Here is a 14,513-nt window from a genome sequence, read left to right on the forward strand (position 1 = left end):
TTCAGTAGCTAGGGGTTCAGTAGCTAGGGGTTCAGTAGCTAGGGTTCAGTAGCTAGGGTTCAGTAGCTAGGGGTTCAGTAGCTAGGGTTCAGTAGCTAGGGTTCAGTAGCTAGGGGTTCAGTAGCTAGGGTTCAGTAGCTAGGGTTCAGTAGCTCAGTAGCTAGGGTTCAGTAACTAGGGTTCAGTAGCTAGGGTTCAGTAGCTAGGGTTCAGTAACTAGGGTTCAGTAGCTAGGGTTCAGTAGCTAGGGTTCAGTAGCTAGGGGTTCAGTAGCTAGGGTTCAGTAGCTAGGGTTCAGTAGCTAGGGTTCAGTAGCTAGGGTTCAGTAGCTAGGGTTCAGTAGCTAGGGTTCAGTAGCTAGGGTTCAGTAGCTAGGGGTTCAGTAGCTAGGGTTCAGTAACTAGGGTTCAGTAACTAGGGTTCAGTAGCTAGGGTTCAGTAGCTAGGGTTCAGTAGCTAGGGTTCAGTAGCTAGGGTTCAGTAACTAGGGTTCAGTAGCTAGGGTTCAGTAGCTAGGGTTCAGTAGCTAGGGTTCAGTAGCTAGGGTTCAGTAGCTAGGTTTCCATTCAGTAGCTAGGGTTCAGTAACTAGGGTTCAGTAACTAGGTTCAGTTCAGGGTTCAGCTAGGGTTCAGTAACTAGGGTTCAGTAGCTAGGGTTCAGTAGCTAATTCAGTCTAGGTTCAGTAACTAGGTTCAGTAACTAGGGTTCAGTAACTAGGGTTCAGTAAATGTTTGAATTAAAATATAGGGGTTCAGTGTCATGTTTCAGTAACTAAGTACAGTTCAGTAGCTGTTTTAGCTGTCAGTGGCTAGGTTTCCTTCAAATTGGCACATTTTCATGTCATTCTAGGTTACAGGTAATTCCAGCATGAAATGTTTGAATTAAAATATGGTTAGTGTCATGTTTCCTAGAAACAGCAGAAGTTGTCTGATTTGCTGTCAGTGGATGTGTCCCACCCCCACATTCCCCTCATGTCATCTGGTACCTCTCCCACATGACCGTCATGTCATCTGGTACCTCCCCCACATGCCCGTCATGTCATCTGGTACCTCCCCACATTCCCCCCCTACATGCATGTCATCTGGTACCTCCCCTACATGCCCCTCATGTCATCTGGTACCTCCCCACATGCCCATGTCATGTCATCTGGTACCTCCCCCACATGCACGTCATGTCATCTGGTACCTCCCCCACATGCCCGTCATGTCATCTGGTACCTCCCCCACATGCCCGTCATGTCATCTGGTACCTCCCCCACATGCACTTCATGTCATCTGGTACCTCCCCCACATGCACTTCATGTCATCGGGTACCTCCCCCACATGCACGTCATGTCATCTGGTACCTCCCCCACATGCACGTCATGTCATCGGGTACCTCCCCCACATGCACCTCATGTCATCGGGTACCTCCCCCACATGCACTTCATGTCATCGTGTACCTCCCCCACATGCACGTCATGTCATCGTGTACCTCCCCCACATGCCCCTCATGTCATCGGCTACCTCCCCCACATGCCCCTCATGTCATCAAATTGAACAATAATCTGCGGTGCTCAGTCATTTTGGCAATGAGGCAGCATGGTACATTGTACAGAAAACATACACATCTCTTTTTCATAAAATACAGAAAAGTTTTTGTTGGGAAGGCAGATATAGCGTGGTTATAACGTGGTTATTACACATTCTCAATTCCGTCACTTTTCTTTTGAGTCGATGCAAATCCCTACGTGGGCTTTTCCAATTTTGAACGGGTGAAGACACGCAGGGGTCCTGTTGCCACGAGGAAAAGGGCAACCAGTGAAGAACAAAAATTGTAAGTCATTTTATATTTATTTTCCTTCATATATAACCCTAACCCATATATACATTTGATATATCATATTGTTTATTTCACTTTTGTTTATAATCTACTTCACCCTTTGGGCTCCCGGGTGGCTCAGCAGTCTAAGGCACTGCGTCTCAGTGACCCCGGTGCCTCGTTCCATACAGACATCCTGGATCGAATCCAGGCTGTATCACAAACGACCGTGATTGGGAGTCCCATAGGCCATCGCACAATTGGACCAGCGTCGTCCAGGTTTGGGTGGTGTAGGTAGTCATTAATAAGAATTTGTTAATAACTGACTTGCCTAGTTAAATAAAAAAATAACACAAATCCCATGCCAATAAAGTCCTTTGAATTTAATTGATTTCCCAGTTCCCAGTTGTTTTGAAAGCAAAACTTAGTTCGTTCTTGACTGTGATTGGCTGGCAGGACTGCCGTAGAGTCAGGTCATTAGTAGGCTTTCTCGGTTTCTCGAGCTCATACAAGTCAATACGCTCGTGAATGAGGATCTCCAGCTGTACACTCGGTAGTTGTCCAACGCGGGCTATTGCGTTATGTGCATGGTGGTTTCGTTCTCTTACCAATACCTCTCCAAAGGCGTTTTCGCAAGTGATTAATATTCTGAATTGCGTGGCTGAGGAGACCTGCGGCTGATACCAGTACAAACTCACAGGTTTCAATTGTCATCGGTACACTTTCTTCACCAGAGAGAGTCATCTCGAAAGTGCGCGCTTTACTCTAGTGGGGAAAAGGGATATTACGGATTCTACGTGCAGTTTTTCATTCTGAGGTGAGATATTTGAATTATTTCCTGTAAACCTTGGAACTTGCTTTAGATTTCAGTTGGATCATTTCTTTACTGTCACAGTAATACGCATAGGTTTTTATGTGCACACAGAGTACGGCAGTGTGTGTGTTTGTGTGTGTGTGTGTTTCTGCGTTTGGGGAATGTATTTCGTTTCACTTCGTCTGCATTGTGAATTGGGTAGAAATTCAAGCACTATCCGGTTTATTTTGTTAAATACATTTTCTGCAGTGAGTTTTGATTCATATTTGGAATAGTTTTGTAATGAATGAACATAAGACCATAGGTAGGTGCTGGTACGATTTGACAAACGCAACACCCAACACACAACAGTAAGCGTTACACTGTTAAACCACACTTGTTGTTTACCAAGCTTGTTGTTTACCAAGCATGTGAGTAATAACATTGGATCTGATTCTTCTGTACAATGGCTGGTTTATGCAGATCAGATGAATTTATTGGGTTACATGTGGTTTTCGGTCAACTAGAGTATTCTCTTCACTAAGCACATCACATAATGTACTTTAATGGGATTTAATTTTTTACCATTGGTGTCAATGTTAACCTCGGCGTAGTAAGGGTACAACATAGTTAAGATGATTCTACCTCACCACAGGAAGCAAGGATCAATACAGGGCCATTCTCACTGAATTCACAAAGGTATGTGATAAACATGCTCCTTGGAGTAGATGTCTGAGTTCCCGCGGGTCCCGACAAGAGATCATTGCGGCGTGGTCGAAAAATGTTCATGCTGCAGTTGAGAACCGACGGTCAGACAGACACTTTTTGGGGAAGTAAAATATTTTAGTTGTCGCGCAGATCATTTGGAAACGGCCGTCATTCTGCTCCTGTATGCGTTAGCCTGTCTACTTATTGTATTAAAAACACGTGTGTGTTGCATTATTCACACTCTCTATTCACTGTTTCAAACACTCTTAGAAATGTTATAGAAACAAATGGGTTTCTCTCACATGGAACCCCTAAAAGTTCGATATAGAATCCTTTTAAATGGTTCTTTGATCAGAACCCCAAGGGTTCTTTTTCTATGTAGAACCCTGTATGGCGCCATTTATGAATTCTTTAAAAAATATATTTTTTGCTAAGAATATAATATAATAATTTATTTATTTATTTTTTTAAAGTGGATGAAAATAATACCTGCATAGTTTGGAGGTTTTATTGTCCTTATATGCAAACATAGTTTGGAAATATGCAGTGGTGGCCAGGTAGGCATCTGTTTGATTAAAAGATGACCCATGTCAATCTTGGTACCAACTCTGGTTGACTTCTCTATAGAACAGTACAGTATGGGTTGTTGTCTGGCTGACTTCTCTATAGAACAGTACAGTATGGGTTGTTGTCTGGCTGACTTCTCTATAGAACAGTACAGTATGGGTTGTTGTCTGGCTGACTTCTCTATAGAACAGTACAGTATGGGTTGTCTGGCTGACTTCTCTATAGAACAGTACAGTATGGGTTGTTGTCTGGCTGACTTCTCTATAGAACAGTACAGTATGGGTTGTTGTCTGGCTGACTTCTCTATAGAACAGTACAGTATGGGTTGTTGTCTGTCTGGCTGACTTCTCTATAGAACAGTACAGTATGGGTTGTCTGTCTGGCTGACTTCTCTATAGAACAGTACAGTATGGGTTGTTGTCTGGCTGACTTCTCTATAGAACAGTACAGTATGGGTTGTTGTCTGGCTGACTTCTCTATAGAACAGTACAGTATGGGTTGTTGTCTGGCTGACTTCTCTATAGAACAGTACAGTATGGGTTGTCTGTCTGGCTGACTTCTCTATAGAACAGTACAGTATGGGTTGTTGTCTGGCTGACTTCTCTATAGAACAGTACAGTATGGGTTGTTGTCTGGCTGACTTCTCTATAGAACAGTACAGTATGGGTTGTTGTCTGGCTGACTTCTCTATAGAACAGTACAGTATGGGTTGTCTGTCTGGCTGACTTCTCTATAGAACAGTACAGTATGGGTTGTTGTCTGGCTGACTTCTCTATAGAACAGTACAGTATGGGTTGTTGTCTGGCTGACTTCTCTATAGAACAGTACAGTATGGGTTGTTGTCTGTCTGACTTCTCTATAGAACAGTACAGTATGGGTTGTCTGTCTGGCTGACTTCTCTATAGAACAGTACAGTATGGGTTGTTGTCTGGCTGACTTCTCTATAGAACAGTACAGTATGGGTTGTCTGGCTGACTTCTCTATAGAACAGTACAGTATGGGTTGTTGTCTGACTGACTTCTCTATAGAACAGTACAGTATGGGTTGTTGTCTGGCTGACTTCTCTATAGAACAGTACAGTATGGGTTGTTGTCTGACTGACTTCTCTATAGAACAGTACAGTATGGGTTGTTGTCTGGCTGACTTCTCTATAGAACAGTACAGTATGGGTTGTCTGTCTGGCTGACTTCTCTATAGAACAGTACAGTATGGGTTGTTGTCTGTCTGACTTCTCTATAGAACAGTACAGTATGGGTTGTTGTCTGGCTGACTTCTATATAGAACAGTACAGTATGGGTTGTTGTCTGGTTGACTTCTCTATAGAACAGTACAGTATGGGTTGTTGTCTGGCTGACTTCTATATAGAACAGTACAGTATGGGTTGTTGTCTGACTTCTCTATAGAACAGTACAGTATGGGTTGTCTGGCTGACTTCTCTATAGAACAGTACAGTATGGGTTGTCTGGCTGACTTCTCTATAGAACAGTACAGTATGGGTTGTTGTCTGACTGACTTCTCTATAGAACAGTACAGTATGGGTTGTTGTCTGGCTGACTTCTCTATAGAACAGTACAGTATGGGTTGTTGTCTGGCTGACTTCTCTATAGAACAGTACAGTATGGGTTGTTGTCTGGCTGACTTCTCTATAGAACAGTACAGTATGGGTTGTTGTCTGGCTGACTTCTCTATAGAACAGTACAGTATGGGTTGTTGTCTGGCTGACTTCTCTATAGAACAGTACAGTATGGGTTGTTGTCTGGCTGACTTCTCTATAGAACAGTACAGTATGGGTTGTTGTCTGGCTGACTTCTCTATAGAACAGTACAGTATGGGTTGTTGTCTGGCTGACTTCTCTATAGAACAGTACAGTATGGGTTGTCTGTCTGACTTCTCTATAGAACAGTACAGTATGGGTTGTCTGTCTGGCTGACTTCTCTATAGAACAGTACAGTATGGGTTGTTGTCTGACTTCTCTATAGAACAGTACAGTATGGGTTGTTGTCTGGCTGACTTCTCTATAGAACAGTACAGTATGGGTTGTCTGTCTGACTTCTCTATAGAACAGTACAGTATGGGTTGTTGTCTGACTGACTTCTCTATAGAACAGTACAGTATGGGTTGTCTGGCTGACTTCTCTATAGAACAGTACAGTATGGGTTGTTGTCTGGCTGACTTCTCTATAGAACAGTACAGTATGGGTTGTTGTCTGGCTGACTTCTATATAGAACAGTACAGTATGGGTTGTTGTCTGGCTGACTTCTCTATAGAACAGTACAGTATGGGTTGTCTGTCTGACTTCTCTAGTACAGTATGGGTTGTTGTCTGACTTCTCTATAGAACAGTACAGTATGGGTTGTTGTCTGGCTGACTTCTCTATAGAACAGTACAGTATGGGTTGTTGTCTGGCTGACTTCTCTATAGAACAGTACAGTATGGGTTGTTGTCTGGCTGACTTCTCTATAGAACAGTACAGTATGGGTTGTTGTCTGACTGACTTCTCTATAGAACAGTACAGTATGGGTTGTTGTCTGGCTGACTTCTCTATAGAACAGTACAGTATGGGTTGTTGTCTGGCTGACTTCTATATAGAACAGTACAGTATGGGTTGTTGTCTGGCTGACTTCTCTATAGAACAGTACAGTATGGGTTGTTGTCTGGCTGACTTCTCTATAGAACAGTACAGTATGGGTTGTCTGTCTGACTGACTTCTCTATAGAACAGTACAGTATGGGTTGTTGTCTGCCTGACTTCTCTATAGAACAGTACAGTATGGGTTGTCTGTCTGACTTCTCTATAGAACAGTACAGTATGGGTTGTTGTCTGGCTGACTTCTCTATAGAACAGTACAGTATGGGTTGTTGTCTGACTGACTTCTCTATAGAACAGTACAGTATGGGTTGTTGTCTGGCTGACTTCTCTATAGAACAGTACAGTATGGGTTGTCTGTCTGACTTCTCTATAGAACAGTACAGTATGGGTTGTTGTCTGGCTGACTTCTCTATAGAACAGTACAGTATGGGTTGTTGTCTGACTGACTTCTCTATAGAACAGTACAGTATGGGTTGTTGTCTGACTTCTCTATAGAACAGTACAGTATGGGTTGTTGTCTGTCTGACTTCTCTATAGAACAGTACAGTATGGGTTGTTGTCTGGCTGACTTCTCTATAGAACAGTACAGTATGGGTTGTTGTCTGACTGACTTCTCTATAGAACAGTACAGTATGGGTTGTCTGTCTGGCTGACTTCTCTATAGAACAGTACAGTATGGGTTGTTGTCTGGCTGACTTCTCTATAGAACAGTACAGTATGGGTTGTTGTCTGGCTGACTTCTCTATAGAACAGTACAGTCTGGGTTGTTGTCTGACTGACTTCTCTATAGAACAGTACAGTATGGGTTGTCTGGCTGACTTCTCTATAGAGCAGTACAGTATGGGTTGTTGTCTGACTGACTTCTCTATAGAACAGTACAGTATGGGTTGTCTGGCTGACTTCTCTATAGAACAGTACAGTATGGGTTGTTGTCTGACTGACTTCTCTATAGAACAGTACAGTATGGGTTGTCTGGCTGACTTCTCTATAGAACAGTACAGTATGGGTTGTCTGACTGACTTCTCTATAGAACAGTACAGTATGGGTTGTTGTCTGGCTGACTTCTCTATAGAACAGTACAGTATGGGTTGTTGTCTGACTGACTTCTCTATAGAACAGTACAGTATGGGTTGTCTGGCTGACTTCTCTATAGAACAGTACAGTATGGGTTGTCTGACTGACTTCTCTATAGAACAGTACAGTATGGGTTGTTGTCTGGCTGACTTCTCTATAGAACAGTACAGTATGGGTTGTTGTCTGGCTGACTTCTCTATAGAACAGTACAGTATGGGTTGTCTGGCTGACTTCTCTATAGAACAGTACAGTATGGGTTGTTGTCTGGCTGACTTCTCTATAGAACAGTACAGTATGGGTTGTTGTCTGGCTGACTTCTCTATAGAACAGTACAGTATGGGTTGTCTGGCTGACTTCTCTATAGAACAGTACAGTATGGGTTGTTGTCTGGCTGACTTCTCTATAGAACAGTACAGTATGGGTTGTTGTCTGGCTGACTTCTCTATAGAACAGTACAGTATGGGTTGTCTGTCTGACTGACTTCTCTATAGAACAGTACAGTATGGGTTGTTGTCTGTCTGACTTCTCTATAGAACAGTACAGTATGGGTTGTTGTCTGACTTCTCTATAGAACAGTACAGTATGGGTTGTTGTCTGGCTGACTTCTCTATAGAACAGTACAGTATGGGTTGTTGTCTGGCTGACTTCTCTATAGAACAGTACAGTATGGGTTGTTGTCTGGCTGACTTCTCTATAGAACAGTACAGTATGGGTTGTTGTCTGGCTGACTTCTCTATAGAACAGTACAGTATGGGTTGTTGTCTGGCTGACTTCTCTATAGAACAGTACAGTATGGGTTGTTGTCTGGCTGACTTCTCTATAGAACAGTACAGTATGGGTTGTTGTCTGGCTGACTTCTCTATAGAACAGTAGAGTATGGGTTGTTGTCTGGCTGACTTCTCTATAGAACAGTACAGTATGGGTTGTCTGGCTGACTTCTCTATAGAACAGTACAGTATGGGTTGTTGTCTGACTGACTTCTCTATAGAACAGTACAGTATGGGTTGTCTGTCTGACTGACTTCTCTATAGAACAGTACAGTATGGGTTGTTGTCTGTCTGACTTCTCTATAGAACAGTACAGTATGGGTTGTTGTCTGGCTGACTTCTCTATAGAACAGTACAGTATGGGTTGTTGTCTGGCTGACTTCTCTATAGAACAGTACAGTATGGGTTGTTGTCTGGCTGACTTCTCTATAGAACAGTACAGTATGGGTTGTTGTCTGGCTGACTTCTCTATAGAACAGTACAGTATGGGTTGTTGTCTGGCTGACTTCTCTATAGAACAGTACAGTATGGGTTGTTGTCTGACTGACTTCTCTATAGAACAGTACAGTATGGGTTGTTGTCTGGCTGACTTCTCTATAGAACAGTACAGTATGGGTTGTCTGCCTGACTTCTCTATAGAACAGTACAGTATGGGTTGTTGTCTGGCTGACTTCTCTATAGAACAGTACAGTATGGGTTGTCTGGCTGACTTCTCTATAGAACAGTACAGTATGGGTTGTCTGTCTGGCTGACTTCTCTATAGAACAGTACAGTATGGGTTGTCTGTCTGGCTGACTTCTCTATAGAACAGTACAGTATGGGTTGTCTGTCTGGCTGACTTCTCTATAGAACAGTACAGTATGGGTTGTCTGTCTGGCTGACTTCTCTATAGAACAGTACAGTATGGGTTGTTGTCTGACTGACTTCTCTATAGAACAGTACAGTATGGGTTGTCTGGCTGACTTCTCTATAGAACAGTACAGTATGGGTTGTCTGTCTGGCTGACTTCTCTATAGAACAGTACAGTATGGGTTGTCTGTCTGGCTGACTTCTCTATAGAACAGTACAGTATGGGTTGTCTGTCTGGCTGACTTCTCTATAGAACAGTACAGTATGGGTTGTCTGTCTGGCTGACTTCTCTATAGAACAGTACAGTATGGGTTGTTGTCTGGCTGACTTCTCTATAGAACAGTACAGTATGGGTTGTTGTCTGGCTGACTTCTCTATAGAACCGTACAGTATGGGTTGTCTGTCTGGCTGACTTCTCTATAGAACAGTACAGTATGGGTTGTCTGTCTGTCTGACTTCTCTATAGAACAGTACAGTATGGGTTGTCTGTCTGGCTGACTTTCCTATAGAACAGTACAGTATGGGTTGTTGTCTGGCTGACTTCTCTATAGAACAGTACAGTATGGGTTGTCTGGCTGACTTTTCTATAGAACAGTACAGTATGGGTTGTTGTCTGGCTGACTTCTCTATAGAACAGTACAGTATGGGTTGTCTGTCTGGCTGACTTCTCTATAGAACAGTACAGTATGGGTTGTCTGTCTGGCTGACTTCTCTATAGAACAGTACAGTATGGGTTGTTGTCTGGCTGACTTCTCTATAGAACAGTACAGTATGGGTTGTCTGTCTGGCTGACTTCTCTATAGAACAGTACAGTATGGGTTGTCTGTCTGGCTGACTTCTCTATAGAACAGTACAGTATGGGTTGTTGTCTGGCTGACTTCTCTATAGAACAGTACAGTATGGGTTGTCTGTCTGGCTGACTTCTCTATAGAACAGTACAGTATGGGTTGTCTGTCTGGCTGACTTCTCTATAGAACAGTACAGTATGGGTTGTCTGTCTGGCTGACTTCTCTATAGAACAGTACAGTATGGGTTGTCTGTCTGGCTGACTTCTCTATAGAACAGTACAGTATGGGTTGTTGTCTGACTGACTTCTCTATAGAACAGTACAGTATGGGTTGTCTGGCTGACTTCTCTATAGAACAGTACAGTATGGGTTGTCTGTCTGGCTGACTTCTCTATAGAACAGTACAGTATGGGTTGTCTGTCTGGCTGACTTCTCTATAGAACAGTACAGTATGGGTTGTCTGTCTGGCTGACTTCTCTATAGAACAGTACAGTATGGGTTGTCTGTCTGGCTGACTTCTCTATAGAACAGTACAGTATGGGTTGTTGTCTGGCTGACTTCTCTATAGAACAGTACAGTATGGGTTGTCTGTCTGGCTGACTTCTCTATAGAACAGTACAGTATGGGTTGTCTGTCTGGCTGACTTCTCTATAGAACAGTACAGTATGGGTTGTCTGTCTGGCTGACTTCTCTATAGAACAGTACAGTATGGGTTGTCTGTCTGGCTGACTTCTCTATAGAACAGTACAGTATGGGTTGTCTGGCTGACTTCTCTATAGAACAGTACAGTATGGGTTGTTGTCTGGCTGACTTCTCTATAGAACAGTAGAGTATGGGTTGTCTGTCTGGCTGACTTCTCTATAGAACAGTACAGTATGGGTTGTCTGTCTGGCTGACTTCTCTATAGAACAGTACAGTATGGGTTGTCTGTCTGGCTGACTTCTCTATAGAACAGTACAGTATGGGTTGTCTGTCTGGCTGACTTCTCTATAGAACAGTACAGTATGGGTTGTCTGGCTGACTTCTCTATAGAACAGTACAGTATGGGTTGTTGTCTGGCTGACTTCTCTATAGAACAGTACAGTATGGGTTGTCTGTCTGGCTGACTTCTCTATAGAGCAGTACAGTATGGGTTGTTGTCTGGCTGACTTCTCTATAGAACAGTACAGTATGGGTTGTCTGCCTGACTTCTCTATAGAACAGTACAGTATGGGTTGTTGTCTGGCTGACTTCTCTATAGAACAGTACAGTATGGGTTGTTGTCTGGCTGACTTCTCTATAGAACAGTACAGTATGGGTTGTTGTCTGGCTGACTTCTCTATAGAACAGTACAGTCTGGGTTGTTGTCTGGCTGACTTCTCTATAGAACAGTACAGTATGGGTTGTCTGTCTGGCTGACTTCTCTATAGAGCAGTACAGTATGGGTTGTTGTCTGGCTGACTTCTCTATAGAACAGTACAGTATGGGTTGTCTGTCTGGCTGACTTCTCTATAGAACAGTACAGTATGGGTTGTCTGTCTGGCTGACTTCTCTATAGAACAGTACAGTATGGGTTGTCTGTCTGGCTGACTTCTCTATAGAACAGTACAGTATGGGTTGTCTGTCTGGCTGACTTCTCTATAGAGCAGTACAGTATGGGTTGTTGTCTGGCTGACTTCTCTATAGAACAGTACAGTATGGGTTGTCTGCCTGACTTCTCTATAGAACAGTACAGTATGGGTTGTTGTCTGGCTGACTTCTCTATAGAACAGTACAGTATGGGTTGTTGTCTGGCTGACTTCTCTATAGAACAGTACAGTATGGGTTGTTGTCTGGCTGACTTCTCTATAGAACAGTACAGTCTGGGTTGTTGTCTGGCTGACTTCTCTATAGAACAGTACAGTATGGGTTGTCTGTCTGGCTGACTTCTCTATAGAGCAGTACAGTATGGGTTGTTGTCTGGCTGACTTCTCTATAGAACAGTACAGTATGGGTTGTCTGCCTGACTTCTCTATAGAACAGTACAGTATGGGTTGTTGTCTGGCTGACTTCTCTATAGAACAGTACAGTATGGGTTGTTGTCTGGCTGACTTCTCTATAGAACAGTACAGTATGGGTTGTTGTCTGGCTGACTTCTCTATAGAACAGTACAGTATGGGTTGTCTGGCTGACTTCTCTATAGAACAGTACAGTATGGGTTGTTGTCTGGCTGACTTCTCTATAGAACAGTACAGTATGGGTTGTTGTCTGGCTGACTTCTCTATAGAACAGTACAGTATGGGTTGTCTGTCTGACTGACTTCTCTATAGAACAGTACAGTATGGGTTGTTGTCTGTCTGACTTCTCTATAGAACAGTACAGTATGGGTTGTTGTCTGGCTGACTTCTCTATAGAACAGTACAGTATGGGTTGTTGTCTGACTGACTTCTCTATAGAACAGTACAGTATGGGTTGTTGTCTGGCTGACTTCTCTATAGAACAGTACAGTATGGGTTGTTGTCTGGCTGACTTCTCTATAGAACAGTACAGTATGGGTTGTTGTCTGGCTGACTTCTCTATAGAACAGTACAGTATGGGTTGTTGTCTGGCTGACTTCTCTATAGAACAGTACAGTATGGGTTGTTGTCTGGCTGACTTCTCTATAGAACAGTAGAGTATGGGTTGTTGTCTGACTGACTTCTCTATAGAACAGTACAGTATGGGTTGTTGTCTGGCTGACTTCTCTATAGAACAGTAGAGTATGGGTTGTTGTCTGGCTGACTTCTCTATAGAACAGTACAGTATGGGTTGTCTGGCTGACTTCTCTATAGAACAGTACAGTATGGGTTGTTGTCTGACTGACTTCTCTATAGAACAGTACAGTATGGGTTGTTGTCTGGCTGACTTCTCTATAGAACAGTACAGTATGGGTTGTCTGTCTGACTGACTTCTCTATAGAACAGTACAGTATGGGTTGTTGTCTGTCTGACTTCTCTATAGAACAGTACAGTATGGGTTGTCTGTCTGACTGACTTCTCTATAGAACAGTACAGTATGGGTTGTTGTCTGTCTGACTTCTCTATAGAACAGTACAGTATGGGTTGTTGTCTGGCTGACTTCTCTATAGAACAGTACAGTATGGGTTGTTGTCTGGCTGACTTCTCTATAGAACAGTACAGTATGGGTTGTTGTCTGGCTGACTTCTCTATAGAACAGTACAGTATGGGTTGTTGTCTGGCTGACTTCTCTATAGAACAGTACAGTATGGGTTGTTGTCTGGCTGACTTCTCTATAGAACAGTACAGTATGGGTTGTCTGGCTGACTTCTCTATAGAACAGTACAGTATGGGTTGTTGTCTGGCTGACTTCTCTATAGAACAGTACAGTATGGGTTGTCTGGCTGACTTCTCTATAGAACAGTACAGTATGGGTTGTCTGTCTGGCTGACTTCTCTATAGAACAGTACAGTATGGGTTGTCTGTCTGGCTGACTTCTCTATAGAACAGTACAGTATGGGTTGTCTGTCTGGCTGACTTCTCTATAGAATAGTACAGTATGGGTTGTCTGTCTGGCTGACTTCTCTATAGAACAGTACAGTATGGGTTGTCTGGCTGACTTCTCTATAGAACAGTACAGTATGGGTTGTCTGTCTGGCTGACTTCTCTATAGAACAGTACAGTATGGGTTGTCTGTCTGGCTGACTTCTCTATAGAACAGTACAGTATGGGTTGTCTGTCTGGCTGACTTCTCTATAGAACAGTACAGTATGGGTTGTCTGTCTGGCTGACTTCTCTATAGAACAGTACAGTATGGGTTGTTGTCTGACTGACTTCTCTATAGAACAGTACAGTATGGGTTGTCTGGCTGACTTCTCTATAGAACAGTACAGTATGGGTTGTCTGTCTGGCTGACTTCTCTATAGAACAGTACAGTATGGGTTGTCTGTCTGGCTGACTTCTCTATAGAACAGTACAGTATGGGTTGTCTGTCTGGCTGACTTCTCTATAGAACAGTACAGTATGGGTTGTCTGTCTGGCTGACTTCTCTATAGAACAGTACAGTATGGGTTGTTGTCTGGCTGACTTCTCTATAGAACAGTACAGTATGGGTTGTCTGTCTGGCTGACTTCTCTATAGAACAGTACAGTATGGGTTGTCTGTCTGGCTGACTTCTCTATAGAACAGTACAGTATGGGTTGTCTGTCTGGCTGACTTCTCTATAGAACAGTACAGTATGGGTTGTCTGTCTGGCTGACTTCTCTATAGAACAGTACAGTATGGGTTGTTGTCTGGCTGACTTCTCTATAGAACAGTACAGTATGGGTTGTCTGGCTGACTTCTCTATAGAACAGTACAGTATGGGTTGTTGTCTGGCTGACTTCTCTATAGAACAGTACAGTATGGGTTGTCTGTCTGGCTGACTTCTCTATAGAACAGTACAGTATGGGTTGTCTGTCTGGCTGACTTCTCTATAGAACAGTACAGTATGGGTTGTTGTCTGGCTGACTTCTCTATAGAACAGTACAGTATGGGTTGTCTGTCTGGCTGACTTCTCTATAGAACAGTACAGTATGGGTTGTCTGTCTGGCTGACTTCTCTATAGAACAGTACAGTATGGGT

General features: G+C 43.1%; 1 protein-coding gene across 3 annotated transcripts in view; it reads left to right on the forward strand.

The window, feature by feature from the left end:
* Positions 1-14,513, forward strand: part of LOC118381245 (ras-GEF domain-containing family member 1B-A-like) — a 108,812-nt gene that overhangs the window by 3,289 nt on the left and 91,010 nt on the right. Inside the window, exon 1 of one of the 3 annotated variants that reach the window (XM_052479722.1) lies at positions 2,307-2,619. The exons of the other annotated variants lie outside the window; for them this stretch is intronic. The gene's annotated coding sequence lies outside the window, so the exon portion shown is untranslated. Of the gene's footprint in view, positions 1-2,306; positions 2,620-14,513 lie in introns of those variants that run through there. 3 annotated transcript variants of the gene reach the window in all.

This window comes from Oncorhynchus keta, chromosome 25, assembly GCF_023373465.1.
Source record: "Oncorhynchus keta strain PuntledgeMale-10-30-2019 chromosome 25, Oket_V2, whole genome shotgun sequence".
NCBI classification, from domain to species: Eukaryota; Metazoa; Chordata; class Actinopteri; order Salmoniformes; family Salmonidae; genus Oncorhynchus; species Oncorhynchus keta.